General features: G+C 42.8%; 1 protein-coding gene across 5 annotated transcripts in view; it reads left to right on the top strand.

The window, feature by feature from the left end:
• Window positions 1–14,970, top strand: part of CRACDL (CRACD like) — a 61,816-nt gene that overhangs the window by 7,228 nt on the left and 39,618 nt on the right. Inside the window, exon 1 of one of the 5 annotated variants that reach the window (XM_090127154.1) lies at window positions 2,366–3,673. The exons of 2 other annotated variants lie outside the window; for them this stretch is intronic. The gene's annotated coding sequence lies outside the window, so the exon portion shown is untranslated. 2 more of the 5 variants (XM_090127143.1, XM_090127134.1) reach the window with 2 other exon arrangements.

The raw sequence follows: 14,970 nt of genomic DNA, 5'->3' as shown, positions 1-14,970 counted from the left end.
TTCAAAATAATGGGAACTCTGGTAGACAATACATGTGAAATTTTTATCTTCTAGCTCCTTTTCACATCTTTCTTTAAGTGAGATGAAAGAAGGAAGAAAGAATGCTGCAGCTGACTGTGAAGTCGGCTTATCTAACTGAACAAATTGATGAAGAGCATTGTGATTCTTTACTAGTTTAGTTTCTTTAAAAAAAAAAAAGTGAGGTATTAAATATCTATTGATGTTTTAAATTGACTGCACAGATTAGAGTTCTACATAACACACATCTGCGAGAGGATGTGGTGAAGAAGAGAAGTAACTGAAAATTATTTGTGCTTTCTTTTCACTCTGCTTCTCTTTTGCTTCCTCAGAAGCCCTTTCACAGTCTGCTTAATACCTTGCTGTTTCTGCCTGTCTTCCATCTGATGCTATCAGGCACTGCTGCAGTTTACCATTGCAGCTCTCATGGAAGTTTCACTTATTTTCTCACAGATAGATTTAAAGCCAGATCTCAAAGCAGAACATACAGGTATTATTTAGTTGGGAGAAGGAGGAAAAGACTGGTAGTATTACTTCTGTATTTTTCTTCCTGAAGTCAGCAAAATGGGTTAGAGACATTGTATTTGGGTGTCTAGAGATCAATAGAGAAATGTCTCTTGTACAGAAGCTTTTAACATCTTCAGGAATATGACTCCTATCAGCTGCAATGAGAGGGGGCACTCAACCTTCTGGAGATCTCACTGTACTTTTTAATGGTCAGTGATTCCTATTCAGTGCTGACTGTCATCTCTGTCTTTAAGTGTTTAACATCTCTGAAAACTTGACTCTCCAGAACTACATCTGAACACTGAAAGGTCAGAGGACTTCTGCATTTCTGAGCAGTGGATGTGCTGCAGCAGTACTATAGCTCTGTCTGGGTAGTATGTGTGTGTGTGTTATTTTCACTCTCTTTTCCTACTTAGCTTTCAGTGAGAGGAAGCTGCAGATGTGCCCCAGATCTGAATGGTCTGAGGAATAGGACATGGATGATAAACCTTTGTTCCCAACAGGAGCATCGCTGTACTGGAGTCTGCATTCAGATTGGAGTGCAATTGTTCGGGATCTCAGATTGTTGCAGCAGTCCTGGCCAAGGTCCTGGAGTTAGATGGGCTGGTGGTGGTTTGCAGTGAGCACTTGGGATGTGGTCACCCTCTTCCAAGGACCGAGAGAGCGAAACAGTCCAGTTTAGCGTCAGCATCATCGTGCAGCTTGATAGCATTTGCTTTACAAGAGCAGACACAGCCTGAGGCACGCCACACAGAGTACTTGATATGGGCTGGAGTGTATCAGTTGTATCAAACACAATGATTTTGACATTGCCCTGAGAGACACTGTAGATGAGAGTTTAGTTATATTGGAGGGGTGGGGAAATCACTTTGTCTGTTTCAGTGAGTTTTTTTTATAGCACTGTTCTAGTTTCTAGTTCTAGTTTCTGTGCCAGGCTGTGATGTGTTTTTGTAGTACTGTATGAATGATTTGTGTTTGATCCCACAATGAGAGAGAGCACTTGCAGTCAGCAGGGCAGGAGAGGTCATTTATATGTTGCTATGAAAGGCAGTGGGAGCAAATGCCGAGCTTCTCACTGCCAGGCTGACACTTCTCCTGGCACGTCTGAGGCAGAGGTAAGGTCAATGGGCAGCAGGCTGCTAGTAAGGGTAGGGCTTCCCAGGAACACATTATTTGCCCTGCGAATGCCTATTGCTGCCTTCTTTTTTTCCACATTAGATTTTGGCCCCTAAGCTAAAGATGATCTCACACAATGCTGCTCCAACAGCTGCTGTAAGCCGAAGACATTCTGGGTTTAACCAGGCTCTGATGATAGATCATATGAATCCGATAAATTCTTATGACAGGATTTGTGGCTTTGAGGTTCATTGCAGGAGCCAGATTGTGCCTTATTTGCTGCTAAGGCGTAATAGAATGGCCCATTGATTTCTCTGCAGCCAGGTCCCCCAAGGGATTTATTCATTCAGGGATTAAAATTGTTCCACGGTTGTCTGATTTGTTTAAAACTTATGTGTTGCTCTTAATTGGAGATAGTGACCTCAAAAATAACTGAAGCTTTCCATTATCCTTATGTGGATGAAAAGGTGTAAAAAAAAATAATGTTCTAGCTATTGAAGTATTTTACACCTCCAGTTTTATATATCCCTTATTTCTGTTTGTGTTGACTAAAAAAAATGAGTTGAAGTATCTGTCTGATGAACTGTGGAAGGAAGCCAAGAATTATTTTAACAAATGTTTAGCTAGCGAAAAGTGAATAACTATGCAGTTTCTGTGGGGCTTTCATAGGGTGTGGGTCATCTTCAATGTCAGCTCCAATCTGTCTTATATGTAGAAGAGCGTACAGCGTGAATGAATTGGCACGGTCTCCTCACAAGTGTCATGTTTCTCAGAAACAGCTGATTAATGTTGAGAAATCGTGGCACATATTGCAATCCGCTGAGAAGGATAAGGAGATTCAGAAAATCTGATCTTCTCTTTGGTGGACAGAACTTCATAGATACCTGCTTCCCCTGTCTACATATCTGAGGGAGTGTGGTGCTGGGTCCCGTGCTAGTAACACGTCTGGTAAGCGGGGCTGCAGAACGCAGTGGTAAGCACTACTGGCTCCTATGGAAGACTGATTGAACCCAAGACAGGAGAGGGGACCTGCTACCACAGCTCCTGTGAATGGTGGGTCTTGCTGGTGGGCTACAGAGTTGTCTTCTTTCTGTGGCCTCATGGTTGTGGCTCTCGAGATTCTTCGGACAGGTGTGTCATCATGAATTCTTGCTGTAGAGAGGAATCAACAAAACTCAACCTGAGGAGGATCTGCTGCTTCCACTTTTGCACAGGCATTTGAGAACATGGAGTAATGTGCGTAAATAAACCATGCTTGGGCAAGTCAGAACAAGGAACTGCTGCAAGATCAGAAGCAGGGTTGTGAACCTGGATTCACTCAAGGTCAGACTCTCAAAACTTAAGTTAAAAACGGGCAATTTTTAGTATGTTTTAGCTAATGATTATTTCTGGTGATGAAGCAGAACCACTCCTGATGTTTTAAAATACGGATATCTGCACTGGAATAGGCTTCCCAGGAAGTTGGTTGAGTCACCATCCCTGGATGTGTTTAAAAACCATTTGGATGTGGTGCTCAGGGACATGATTTAGCGGAGGGTTGTTAGAATTAGGGTAGCATGGTTAGGTTATGGTTAGACTCAATGATCTTTAAGGTGTTTTCCAACCTGAGTGATTCTATGATTCTATGATTTGTGATAGCAATCTTAAGGAACATCTCTTTTGGCCAGTAGCATCAGCTGCTTCTGTGGACATGCCATTCTGTTGTTCTTGTTATCTTCTTAGATAAAGGGACAAAGAGGCTGTGTTGAATTTTACACTTGCTCTGAATTACAGCCATTACTTCAGTAAAACTGAACTCAATTGCAATGACAACTTGGGTTATTAATTCTCCTCAGTTTTTTGTTTTTTTTTTTTTTAGCCTGAAATTTAACAATGGAAAGATGATAAGGGAAGAAGACAGACATTGCTTTCCCAGGCACAAGCTGAAATCATGAGGATGTAATAATATAATGCTGTGTATCTGATATTCCAGGATCTCAAGTGGGCTTCAACCTTTGGGCAGTTGAAGTTGAAAGTTTTCATGGGACTGAAGGTTGGTCCTTTTCAGAGATACCAGAACCAAGGAAATAGTCTGGTTCCTCTTTGACAAGAGTGTGAACATAGTATAGAAAAGAATGCCAGCTTACCTGCTGATTTGAGAAAATTCTACTCTTTGAGCTGTTCACATAAGCATATGGAGTTTTCTGTTAGGCCTTTGCTGAAGTGCTTTACTGAAATGAAGTTCTGTCTGCTAGTGAGAAGAGAGGTTGTTTCCACAAGCTTTCTCATGTGGTAGCAAAAGCTGGTCCTCTGTCCCTGCTGCCAAATGACTGTGGTAGCAAAGAAAGCTGGACATTTTGTCATGTACACAAAGGGCTTCCAATCAATTTTCTTCAAACTTTCCAGAAATGTCCTTGCAGTGAACCAGATGTACCAAGTTTATTAGTCAAAGCAAAATAAATAAAGGGGCTTACTGGCAATTAGACCATAACCTTTAAGTCTAATTCTATAATTTTTATTCATGCTGCTTCAACTATCGGTTTAAAAACCAGCTGAGCTGCACTGCATGCTTTTTCTGAATGAAAGCCATGAACTAATTGCAGCACTACTTTGGGTTACAACAGAAGGCCACGTGTACAGATAAGTACATCTCAGTGTGAATCTTCATGTCAGATTCAGGAGTACTTTGGACCTGGGCAATGGTGTTCAGACTTCAGCCTGTAGCTGGAAGGTTGTTGGCATGGGACTGAGGCCTCAAAGCCTGGGGAGAACAAAATGACCACAGAGGAGGCAGCTTCTCCGGGGGGTTTCCCAGCTCCATCTCCACTCTAAAAGAACTGCAAATTCTAATGAAAAGTATTTCATTGGTTTTCCAACCACACCTGCATCTACTTACAGTAAATTTTGTCAGCTCTACGTCCACAATATAAAGCCTCATTTCCTGTTAGCTTTTTTTACCTGATTAGCTGTTATTTTGGTAGCCCATATTTAAAGCAAGATGCAAAATAAAAGTGACCAACATACAGATTAGTCAGTTCTCGTCATAATATTTATAAACGACTGCATGATTTTGTTTTCTCCATCCAGCCCTTAGGAATGAATTAGGCTAGAATTTACAAATCAACTGTAACAGTATCAACTGTTTGCTTTGGTATCAAATTTTGGCTAAAGCTGAGAGCTCTTATCAGCTCAACCCAAGAGTTTGCTGTGATGTCGTTACAATACATTATATTCCACAGTGAGTCAGTACAGCAATCTGGGGACAATGTCTGATTTAACAGGTTACGGTAAGGGAGAATAAGCTATTTGCTATTGTAGGTGGGATAGGAATGTGCAGATTTTTGACTTATTTCAAAGATTCTTCCTTAAAATGAGTTTCAAATTTTAACTAGTTTTCCTGGTGGTTCTTTTTGCTTAGGAATAACAGATTGTCAGGTACTAGGAGAAAGCGACTTCAGTTCATAATTGTTGTAATCAATTGTGTTGTATGGGGGTGGTCAGATAGTGTGTTGAGTATTAAACCAGAATGCCCTGACCACCTTGTGCAAACTGCTTTAAAAGTGCACTATTTACTTTGCTGAGTCAAAGCTTGGATCTGAGTGTGCCAGAATTGAGGTTCACTGTGAAGCCATAACCTGCCTCTGGCATGTGGAGGCAGCTTCACTGAGGTTACGAGAAGCTGAGTGTAATGGAGGAAATGAATACAGCTATTGCAATGATTTCAACTGTAAGAAGATATCAGTGAAAACGGTGGCTTTACAGTGAAAGCCAGAATGGAAGTTAATCGAGAAATGAAGACGTTGAGTGCTGCATAAATCAATGCTGATTTCATATGGCTGTAAAAGTGAGGTTGTAAATGGTTCGCATTCAGCTGTCAATTTCAAGGTTTTCAGAACCAACAAAGAGAGCAAACTGGGCTTAAATGTCATTGGAGAAATAAAAACTGTGCAAGTCCCATTTTCTTAAAGGCACTGTAAAATTTAAAGATTAGTTCCAGATTAGCAAGCTGTTTTGCTCTGCTGTGTGATTTTCAAGTCATTTGGTTGAAAGACCATGCCCATCTTATTTTATCCTGCAGATAGCATTATAAACAAAAGATACTGAAAAAGGAGGAGGAGCTTTTCTTTTTCTGTTTTGCTGCATTTAGATAGCTTTAGATAGATTTTGGGTATCTTAAGGTTTTATTGCCTGTATTCTCTCGCTCCCCTTTTCTTCCCGATGTCTCTCTTTCTTGCTTCCAGCAAAGGCCAGTGAGAGCCTTTCCAGAGGAACAGACAGCAAAGGGCTATCAGACTCATGGAAGAGAATGAAATCAGTGGCAGGTGCAGGAGAACAAGGAAAGGAGATTGTTAACAGTAGTCTTATTTGCACTAATTTTTCATCCTGCTTCTTCAGAGGGCACATGCAGCAGTAGGGCAGACAGTACCCATTTCTTTCTTCCTGGCTGGCAGCTCAGCACACAGGTAGTCAGCTGCCAGACCACTCTGTGTCAGTCCCAGCATCACCTCTTGCTGTGATGCCAGCTGGAAGGAAATGGAGAGAAACGGTGCTTCTGCCCAGCTTCTTTAAAGTGTGAGGCAAGAACTAAAGGAGGTGTCCTCTGGATGACTAGAGCAGCACAGCTGACAGATGCAGCTGGTATTGCTGTGCATCGTAAGGAGATGCCAATCATTTCATCACTTGTGCAATAATAGCTTGTCCTACCACTGGACGTTGTCCTTAGCCAGTAAAATAACTTTGATGAGTAATTATAACTCAGTAAAGATTGAGGTTTAACAATCTCGAGCGGATGCAATGGCATCGTCATAAATGCATTCAGGACGTACTTATATACACAAAGGGAAATGAGCCATAGTGGTACTTCGTACCTAACTACTCTGTACTGATAGCTGCATAGCAGACCATTGTTCCTTTTTTTAGCTTGCACGCCCCAACCAACAGGCATCTGGCTTGTGCACTGTACCGTACTGTGCATATTATAATGGGTTATCTGTTGTGTGACTGGGTGTGTTTGCATCAGCTTTAGCCGAGGTGGCACAGTAGCTGTGGGCAGGCAGAGACATGGACCACAGTGCAGGCTCGCCTTGCCCTCTGGGGACTGAGGGACCTGATGAATCCATATTGTTCTTTTTCTGCATTTCTTTTGTTACACGGGGGTGGGTACAGCCCCAACCTAAATAATCTCACTATATAATGTGAAAGCTGTTTAGCCCTAATGAAAAGGAGAAAAGAAATAAAGCTCCTTTGTTCCCCATCTCACCTCTCCTTTCCCCAGGAGATCCTCTCGTGGTTTCCATGGATATGCAGAATGGTGGTGTGGTCTTGTCCTTTATTGAGTGCACCTATTAACATCTGTACCAGTACAGCTCTCAGACACAGGCCTGGCTTGTGCTATCTCTGGTGCTGTTTTATGTTTTCCTGTGACATGTTATTTTTTGGCTGCTTGTTCCACCTTTTTGAAGCAGCATAATTTGTCAGTGAATTTTCAGGCTTTCATTCATAATGATGACAACTAGAAATCTGCTTAGCATGAGCCGCTAACGTAAAGTACATAAAGCAGCTTGGGAATTTCAAGAAATGTGTTTCTCAGCACCACTCCCTTAAACACGAGGTACATGAAGCATCAGGTTATATTAAGACCTGGAGCAGGTGGTACAGTGCAATACAGTTCAGTAGTGAAGGAATTTGCACTGGAAAAGAATTTGCGCATCTTATTCTTCAGTTGTGATCCAGTCTAATTGTGCTTGATTTGACACTTGTTGAGTAATTAGGGAATCTTCCTTTTGGCTTCAAGGAGCATTGGACACCAAGAAGGTGGGGTAGGTTTGTTATTTCGTAACTGAGGTTTGCAAGCTGTAGTAAACTAAAACATACCAGCTCTGTAGTGTCATCTTTTACTGAATGCAGTGAGCTTCTGCAGCCTTCATACTTCACTATGCGATGCAAAGCTAAGGGCCAGCAGGCTGTTTGGATGTCATCTGTGTCATCAAAAAAACTCAGGAGAAACAGCAAAGGACAAGTATGTGTGCAGATTAAATCATACAGTGCAACACTGAACTATAGGAGCTCTTAAGCATTCATTCACTTAGACTGTTGGGATAAACGATTGGTCTTTTGTGGCATTCAAGAGTGAAATGAATATTTTTGTCATGAAATGAGTGTCTTGACTGTCGTGACATACCTTTAAGAGGGAGCAACAGTAATAACGAGAGGATTAGAAAATGTTTTTCTTTCATGCATTGCTTTGGCTCTGATTTGTCTAGAGCCATTCAAGATCTTCTCAAGTATGAACAGCACCAAGCTTTTTACTGCTCTTATTATTTAATTGCATTCTTGTAGCATTCAAAGGACTCAGCCAACACAAGAAATGCTCAGAAATGCGCAAGCAGTCCAGAGAGTATTCTCTGGAAAATTCTGAGTTTAAATTAACGAGGTTGGGTAAAATGTGCACATTCAGGCAGCTCAGTACCATCTTGTGTTAGGCACAGAAGGGGTGATGGCAACTTGGCATCTTTTCTTTCCTCCTCCCTCAGCTGGCTGCTGTGTAAGGTGGGTGCACGGGACACATATCCACATAAATTATTTCTCCTTGTTCTCTCTACCTCCTCACTAAAAGCGAGAGACATTTCCCAGAGTCTCTGAAAAAATGATGCAGAGGATCTAAGTCTTTTTTTTTTTTTTTGGTTCAGCATTTGTTTCTCTTGGAAGTGCATGTGCAATTCTTTGCCATTAGCTGCTGCACAACATGAAAGTTTTTCTTTGTACAAGGCCATGCAGTGCCAATAGCAGGAGCTGCAAATCCTCCTTTCAAGCCACAGCCACTCTGCAGTCCCTTTCCATCCTTGAGAACACGCACTTCAGGTCACCCCACTACTTGTCTTTCTTAGCTTTGTGCTTTGTTCCCTCTTAGAACTTTGTAATAGCCCTCAAAGGCAAAAAAGGAAAAAATTACTATTGGTCAAGTGCAGCCTTGTCCAGACCTGCCTGTCTGCCTGCAATACTATTTTGGATGCCAAGTCAACAGCAAGAGTGAATCAATGCTCTGAGATTGAAAAGCAAGTGTATTGTTTCGCTGTTTGGACCAGCAGATGGCAAATGTAGAGGAAAAAATCCATCTTAGAGCCAGTCTAGGGAACAGACATTAAATAAAGCCATCTGGCAAATGTATGAGGGGAAAGAAGATGAGACCAAGGTCTGATTTAAATACCTGCTTACAACTGAGACAAAGTTGCTGGGAATTCATGTAATAGGGAGCAGACTTTGGCCTCGTAGGAAGTTTTGTGAAGTGTTGAGAGCTTTGGCAGTGCTGAGAACTTAGACATAAGACACCAAAATGCCAAGCAGAAAGCCTAAGAACCAGCAGCATTTCTGTCTTTGTGAAACTGCCATGGTACTCCATGTGGAAGGGTAAAGAGAGCTATGTTCACTCCACTGCAGGGCTGAGAAGACCACATGTAAGAATCTGTGTCATAGAAAAGGACTAAGAACAGACTCAGAGAGTAAGCAAGGAGGGCGGGCTGATATATTCCAAATTCTGAAAGGCATCAATACATGTGCCTTTGTGCTGCTGCCATCACAGATTGTTACTTTGCCACATTACTTTTATTCCCAGAGAAGGGAGTTGTGTGTGGTTTTGCACTTAGGCTATTAAATAAAGTTTCTGAAGAGAAACACAATTCATTGAAAAAGGAAATGATATTTTACAGAAATGCCCAGCCTTTCATTTGGAAACTTGTTTTCAGGGAATGTGATTTCAGAGCCCAGAAATCTAGCAGATGTTATTGCTATTTCTGCTTTACAGGTCAGTGCTTTGGATTTTTTATAATCTGAGAAGTGCACACAGCTGCCAGCCTGCCTTTACAGTACAAAAATTCAGTGCTGAATCTTATTCTTAACTTATACGTCTGCTTTATTTTTTTTTTTTCCCCCTGATAAAATGGGAGGACTGTGGTTCATCATTTGCCAGGGAGTCACCGTCCCTGGCAGTGTTCAAGAGCCTGGATGAGGAGCTCCAAGTTATGGTTTGGTAGCTTGTGGTAGCAATGCTAATGGGAGGACGGTTGGACTAGATGATCTTGTAGGTCCTTTCCAACCTTGTGATTCTATGATTCTATGATCCTGAAAATCCAGGTTCTCCAGTAACTGGCATTTGGTTGGCAGACCAATTCTTACCATTATTCCCATAAAGAGCAACTGGGGCATCATTTTACAATGTTTTCATCTTTTTGTCCAGCTCTGTGGCTTTAAACAGAAAGAATAACACCACCACTTGGACATAATCTGTAGTAATATGAAAAAAATCAGTATTGTAGTGTCAATTTTTATTGCTTCTGTTGATTATAAGGCTCATGTGTATATGATGACATCACACCTATATTTTGTGTGTTATCAGTTTCAGACATTTACTTTGAAAACGGTTGCCACTCGCTGAAAAAAAGTTTCCTTCCAACTTGTCAGTGTTGCTGCTGATCAATTACTGCATCTGAGAAAGTCTGGTTGTCTTTATTTTCCCTGAGTATCTCGTAGCCAGACTAACAAAAGACAGTATTTCTGTTCCTCTGCTCTGATGAATAATTCATTGCCCTGTACTTTTTGTGCTAAGTAAATTTGAACTATTTCTCTTGTAAACGTTATTTACAAGACAGCCCTGGACATGCGGAAATTTGTTTGCTGTCCTCAGGCACATCATCCACTTGTCACTGAGAAGGAAAGTAAGTTTCTTCCTATTAAATATTGGTTGAGGATTTGTCCGGTGCCTCTGTGAATGGTGCGGGGATCCTGCCAGGATGTCAGGACTGGGGGGAGCAGCACTGGCGTGAAGCTGGCAGCATCACTCAGCTGCACTTTGTCTGCCTGAGCTGCTCGGTCTTGCACTACAGTGTACACCAAAGTGCTCCCGGGTTGCCTGCAGATTACCATAAGGCTAGATGTTGGCAGAGAGATTTGGAAAATGGAATTAGGCTTTCCCTGGTTAAACTGTGTTGAATTGTCTGCTTTGCATTGCCTTAAGAACACAAAGCTGAGTAAAGCAAATTTTGAAAGGTATTTTGGTAAGAGGGGTGTTTGACGAGTTCAGTACTTTAGCATCCTTCTGTATTCATCAAGGAGACCAAACCCTTCATTGAACACTTTCCCCTGCAGAAGACAAGTGCCTTGCTAAAAATGGCCTGCAGGCAAAGTGCAGCAGGTAGGAGGAAGTGCTGCCCTCCTCTTACACACTGCATTTGGTCACAACTTCAGCTGGCATAAAACGAAGCCTGTGGCTGAGACAAGAAGAAGACCTGACCAGCTGCTTTTAACAATACAGGAGGGCTTTTCTGCACCCTACCCAGAGCCATTTTGCTGCTTGCCCGTTTCTGCTGCTCAGTCTAGAGGAGAGGCAATGTGGCCATTTGGGGCTCACACTTCAGCCAGTGTTTCCAGCAGTGCTGTTCTTGTCTGCAGCCTTTCACTAGCTCTCAGACAAAAGTGCTCTACTATTTGGCAGTTTTCACTGTTTTATTGCCTGTTATCATTCTGATTCACATACCATCCTTTTTCCGACTAGTAGAAAAGTACAATTTCCTTCGAGTCTTAACAGAATTTTAGTTGTGTTTGAAAACAGCTGAAAAACGAATGGCCTTCCAATGATCGGCAACTTTGCTAGTAGGGGCAGTGACAAAGCCCTTACCTGAAATGCTGTCTTCATCTCCAGGTCTCCCTCGGTTCTACCCACATGGCTGTCCTGATATGCAGAAAAATCCAGGAGTATTTTTTCCTTACTTCTCTGTGCCTTCCTTTCTCTCTCTCTGTCTTTCTGCTTCTCTCTTTCTTTCTTTCTCTCTTTTCCTTTCTCACTTGGCACCATTTTACTCTTTTATTGCAGTCTACCTGCAGTTGTAAGATCTATTTCACATCTGAAAATCTTGCCCCCAGAAAGGCTTTCCTTTACCTGCTTTCTTTCAAGTTCAGCAGTTCTCTATTTCTTTTGAAATCTTCCGTATTTGTATCTTGAAATTTCTCTTTGCTTCTATTGACAGCCTCATTATGGAAAGCTTATATTTGCTGCGCCCTTCATTTTGTCAAGCTTCCTCTATTTCCTCTGATTTCTGCTGTTCAGTGTCACCTTGCTGTGTTACTGAATTTAAAGGCAATTTGGAAGAATTTGTAGGAAAAAAATGCAGTGAAATCCTCTCCATTTGGTTTGTAAAAGAAGAACCTAATAAAAAACTGAACCCAGTGCTATCTAATACATAGATGTTCCTGTGGGTAGGTTTTCTGCATTGTTCTGCCTTCTGATGATGGTATCTTTAGGACGGCCTTTCATAAATAAAATTGTTTCAGAACACTTGTACTAGTTAAAATACAGTTGCACTGCACAGACCCATGATTTCTGGCTTACCCTCAGTATTCTGGTACATCTTCAGCTTTTCTTTAGCAGCAGGCAAGCTTATATTTAATATCTTGAATTTTCGCTTTACTCCTTCCAAATGCTGGTTGGTTATCTGCAATGATTTTTTTATTGTGGCTCTTTAAAATCTGGATTAATTCAGCTTTGCTGCTGCCTAGGTCGTGACATTCATAACTATGGTGTTTGGAAATTGCTGTGCTTTTGTGATGAGACTAAACACCGAGCTCTTCCTACTTCGGCAGAAAAGATGAGCGAAGGGAAGCTAACAAAAAAACTGTAATTTTCCTATCAAAGTGATGGGCTTTGGCTCTTGTTCAGAAAGGTGTTTGAAGCACCGTAATACTCATCTGCTTTTGGGCTGCTGTAATTACTGCAGGAATGGGCTGATTCTCTGGGTAAACACACACTTTTATGAGGGAGGGAGAGATTTCAAGCTAAGAGGCCATTGCCTGAGCTGTGTTGAGCACAGCTTGGTTGGGCCACTGAACCGGGCTGTACGTAGCAGCGTCAGGTGGGCCTTTTTTAGGGTACACTACACACACAAAATATCAACATTTGGTGTGCCGTTGAGATGGTCTGGCATTTCTGCAAAGACACTTGTGTGCATTACCCTTCTATTAAAACTTTGTTTTGTTTCAAACAGATATAAATGTTTGAGTGAGTTGTGGGAAAACTCCTTTTAAGGTCACTGCTGTAGATGTAACAGGCCTCTCTCTGCCTGAGACCCATCTTTAAAAGCGCTCTTCCCCATGGGGTGACTGGCTGGTTTGTAGGCGTACCTGCTACAAACCTTAGGGATCTGCGAGTTCTGGCTGACAACAAGCTGATCCAGCAGCATTCTCTGGCAGCCCAAAAGCCAGCTGTAACCTGGGCTGCACCAGACCCAGCTCTGCCACTGGGCAAGGGGAAGGCTTGTCTTGCTTTGCTCTGTGCTGTGCGGCCTCATCTCCAGTGCTGGGTGTGGGTTTGGGCACTGCAACATAAGTGCACAAAACTATTAGTGTGCAAAGAAGGGCTACGGAGATGGTGAAGGGTCTGTAGGACAAGGTGTGTGAAGAGCTGCTGAGGCCCCTCGGTGTGCTCAGCACAGAGCAGAGGAGCTGAGGGGAGGCCTGATGGCGGCTGCAGCTCCTCACAGGGAGCGGAGGGGCAGCGCTGAGCTCTGCTCTGTGTGACAGCGACAGGGCCCGAGGGAACGGCATGGAGCTGTCAGGGGAGGGCAGCTGGGGGTCAGGGAAAGGGGCTGCACCACAGGGCGGTGGGCATGGAACCAAGTGCTGGAGTTCAAGATAGTGCTCTCAGACACAGGGTCTGGATATTGGGTGGTTCTGCATTGTGGAACCTGGCGCTGGATTCAATGATCTTTGTGGGTCCCTTCCCACTTGGGCTTTTGCATGACTCCGTGATTCTTGCATGCAGTGCACATGCTTTACTAAGCAGGTGCTGGCATCATTCCAGTAAGGAGGAAACCACTACTGTAGGGCAATATACTCAAGTGTGAAGGGAAAGTTTTTAGCTGGAATTGGAGAAACTGCTTTTGCAGTGGTACCCCTTGTCTTCCTCGCTTCCCCTGGTTGCCTCCAGCCATCAGTGGAAATACCTCATATGGCATGCTTAGCATTGCTTTTCATCCTTGCTGCCCAGAGCATGGATTCAGCAAAAAGCAAACAGGCACTTTTTTTTCTGATAATCTGCTCTGCACAAGGCATCTCATACTGCATCTGAGGACTCATTATTTTCTTTCCCCATAAAGGGTAACTGGGGTCAGCTATTTCCAATTCAAGAGACCTGAAGGTCCTTTAGCTCTCCAGGTCTATTTCAGCTCTTTTTATCTTTTAGAAAATGCATTCTGAGGAGGCTGCAAGCTAAGTAGAGTAATTAATGCACTGGCATGGCAGTAACTTAAAATATTTAAAGGGTCAGAAAAGGCAGATTTCTTGTGTCATCTTTACCACTTCTGACATACTTCTCTTTCGTGATCTCAGCTACGAGTTTGTCTGTACTGTATACTTCATAGCACAGGTGCCTGGGATAACCTTAATTTCTTGGTTTTCTACATCCAGTATTCCGTTGTTGTGTTTATTAATGCTGAGGCCATGTGCATAGTGGGTGTTTTTTCCCACTTTCTTTAATGACAAAAGTTGAGATGCAAAGATCTTATTTCTGTATTAAAAACTTTTAATCTTAATTGGCACAGAAGATAGAAAATGCATCCTCAGTTTTTGCTTGTGCACTCCCCACTTTCACAAGTGCCTTTTTGTGGTAAAAGCAGCTCAGCTGCCATCCCACTGCCCTGTGTGATGCTGCCCAGCAGACTCTGCAAACCTGGGAGCAACCTGTCAGCACGTCCCTGCCTTTCCAGGAAAGGACCCAGCAAAGCTCCCGGAGCAACATCAGCCTGCGCTAGGAATTCAGGTCAGGATCTCCCCGCTTGTTCCCTAGCAACTGGGGGATACTGGTGCTTTCTCCTGCCACTGACTCATTCGGCACCAGATGCAGGGATCGCATGGTGAAGGGACCGGGGCGGTGTTGATCACTCATGCTTTGGGAAGGCAGAGCAGAGCCCAGTGGCAGATAACTGATGAGATGTAGCTTGCGCTTCCTAAACTGAACGGGATCGAGGCTTTGCAGGATTTTCTGTGCAAACTTTAGAGTACCTCTGTTGTGTTTGCTACCACTTGGCAAGGCGACAGACCCCTCTTGAAGCAACGGTAGCCCTTTGTGTTACGTTGACTTTGACAAAACAGGAACGGATGCAGGTAAGCAGCTAAAGTTCATGTTTGAGTTGCCTTACAGGTTGGTTTTGTACAGGTGCAGTGCGTTTCTTGGTTACACAGACGCACAACATTCAGTGGTGCAAGTGTTGACCTGTCTTTGTACTTATTAAAGTTTCAGCAGATGGTACATAAAAAAGTTAAGTGGAAAGATGAACTGCCTTCCCTAGTTCCTTGTGGCATTTG

Source organism: Phasianus colchicus, chromosome 1 (assembly GCF_987193195.1).
Source record: "Phasianus colchicus chromosome 1, bPhaCol1.hap1.1, whole genome shotgun sequence".
NCBI classification, from domain to species: domain Eukaryota; kingdom Metazoa; phylum Chordata; class Aves; order Galliformes; family Phasianidae; genus Phasianus; species Phasianus colchicus.
The sequence above is the reverse complement of the archived record's forward strand: the minus strand, read 5'-3'. Positions and strand labels throughout refer to the sequence as shown.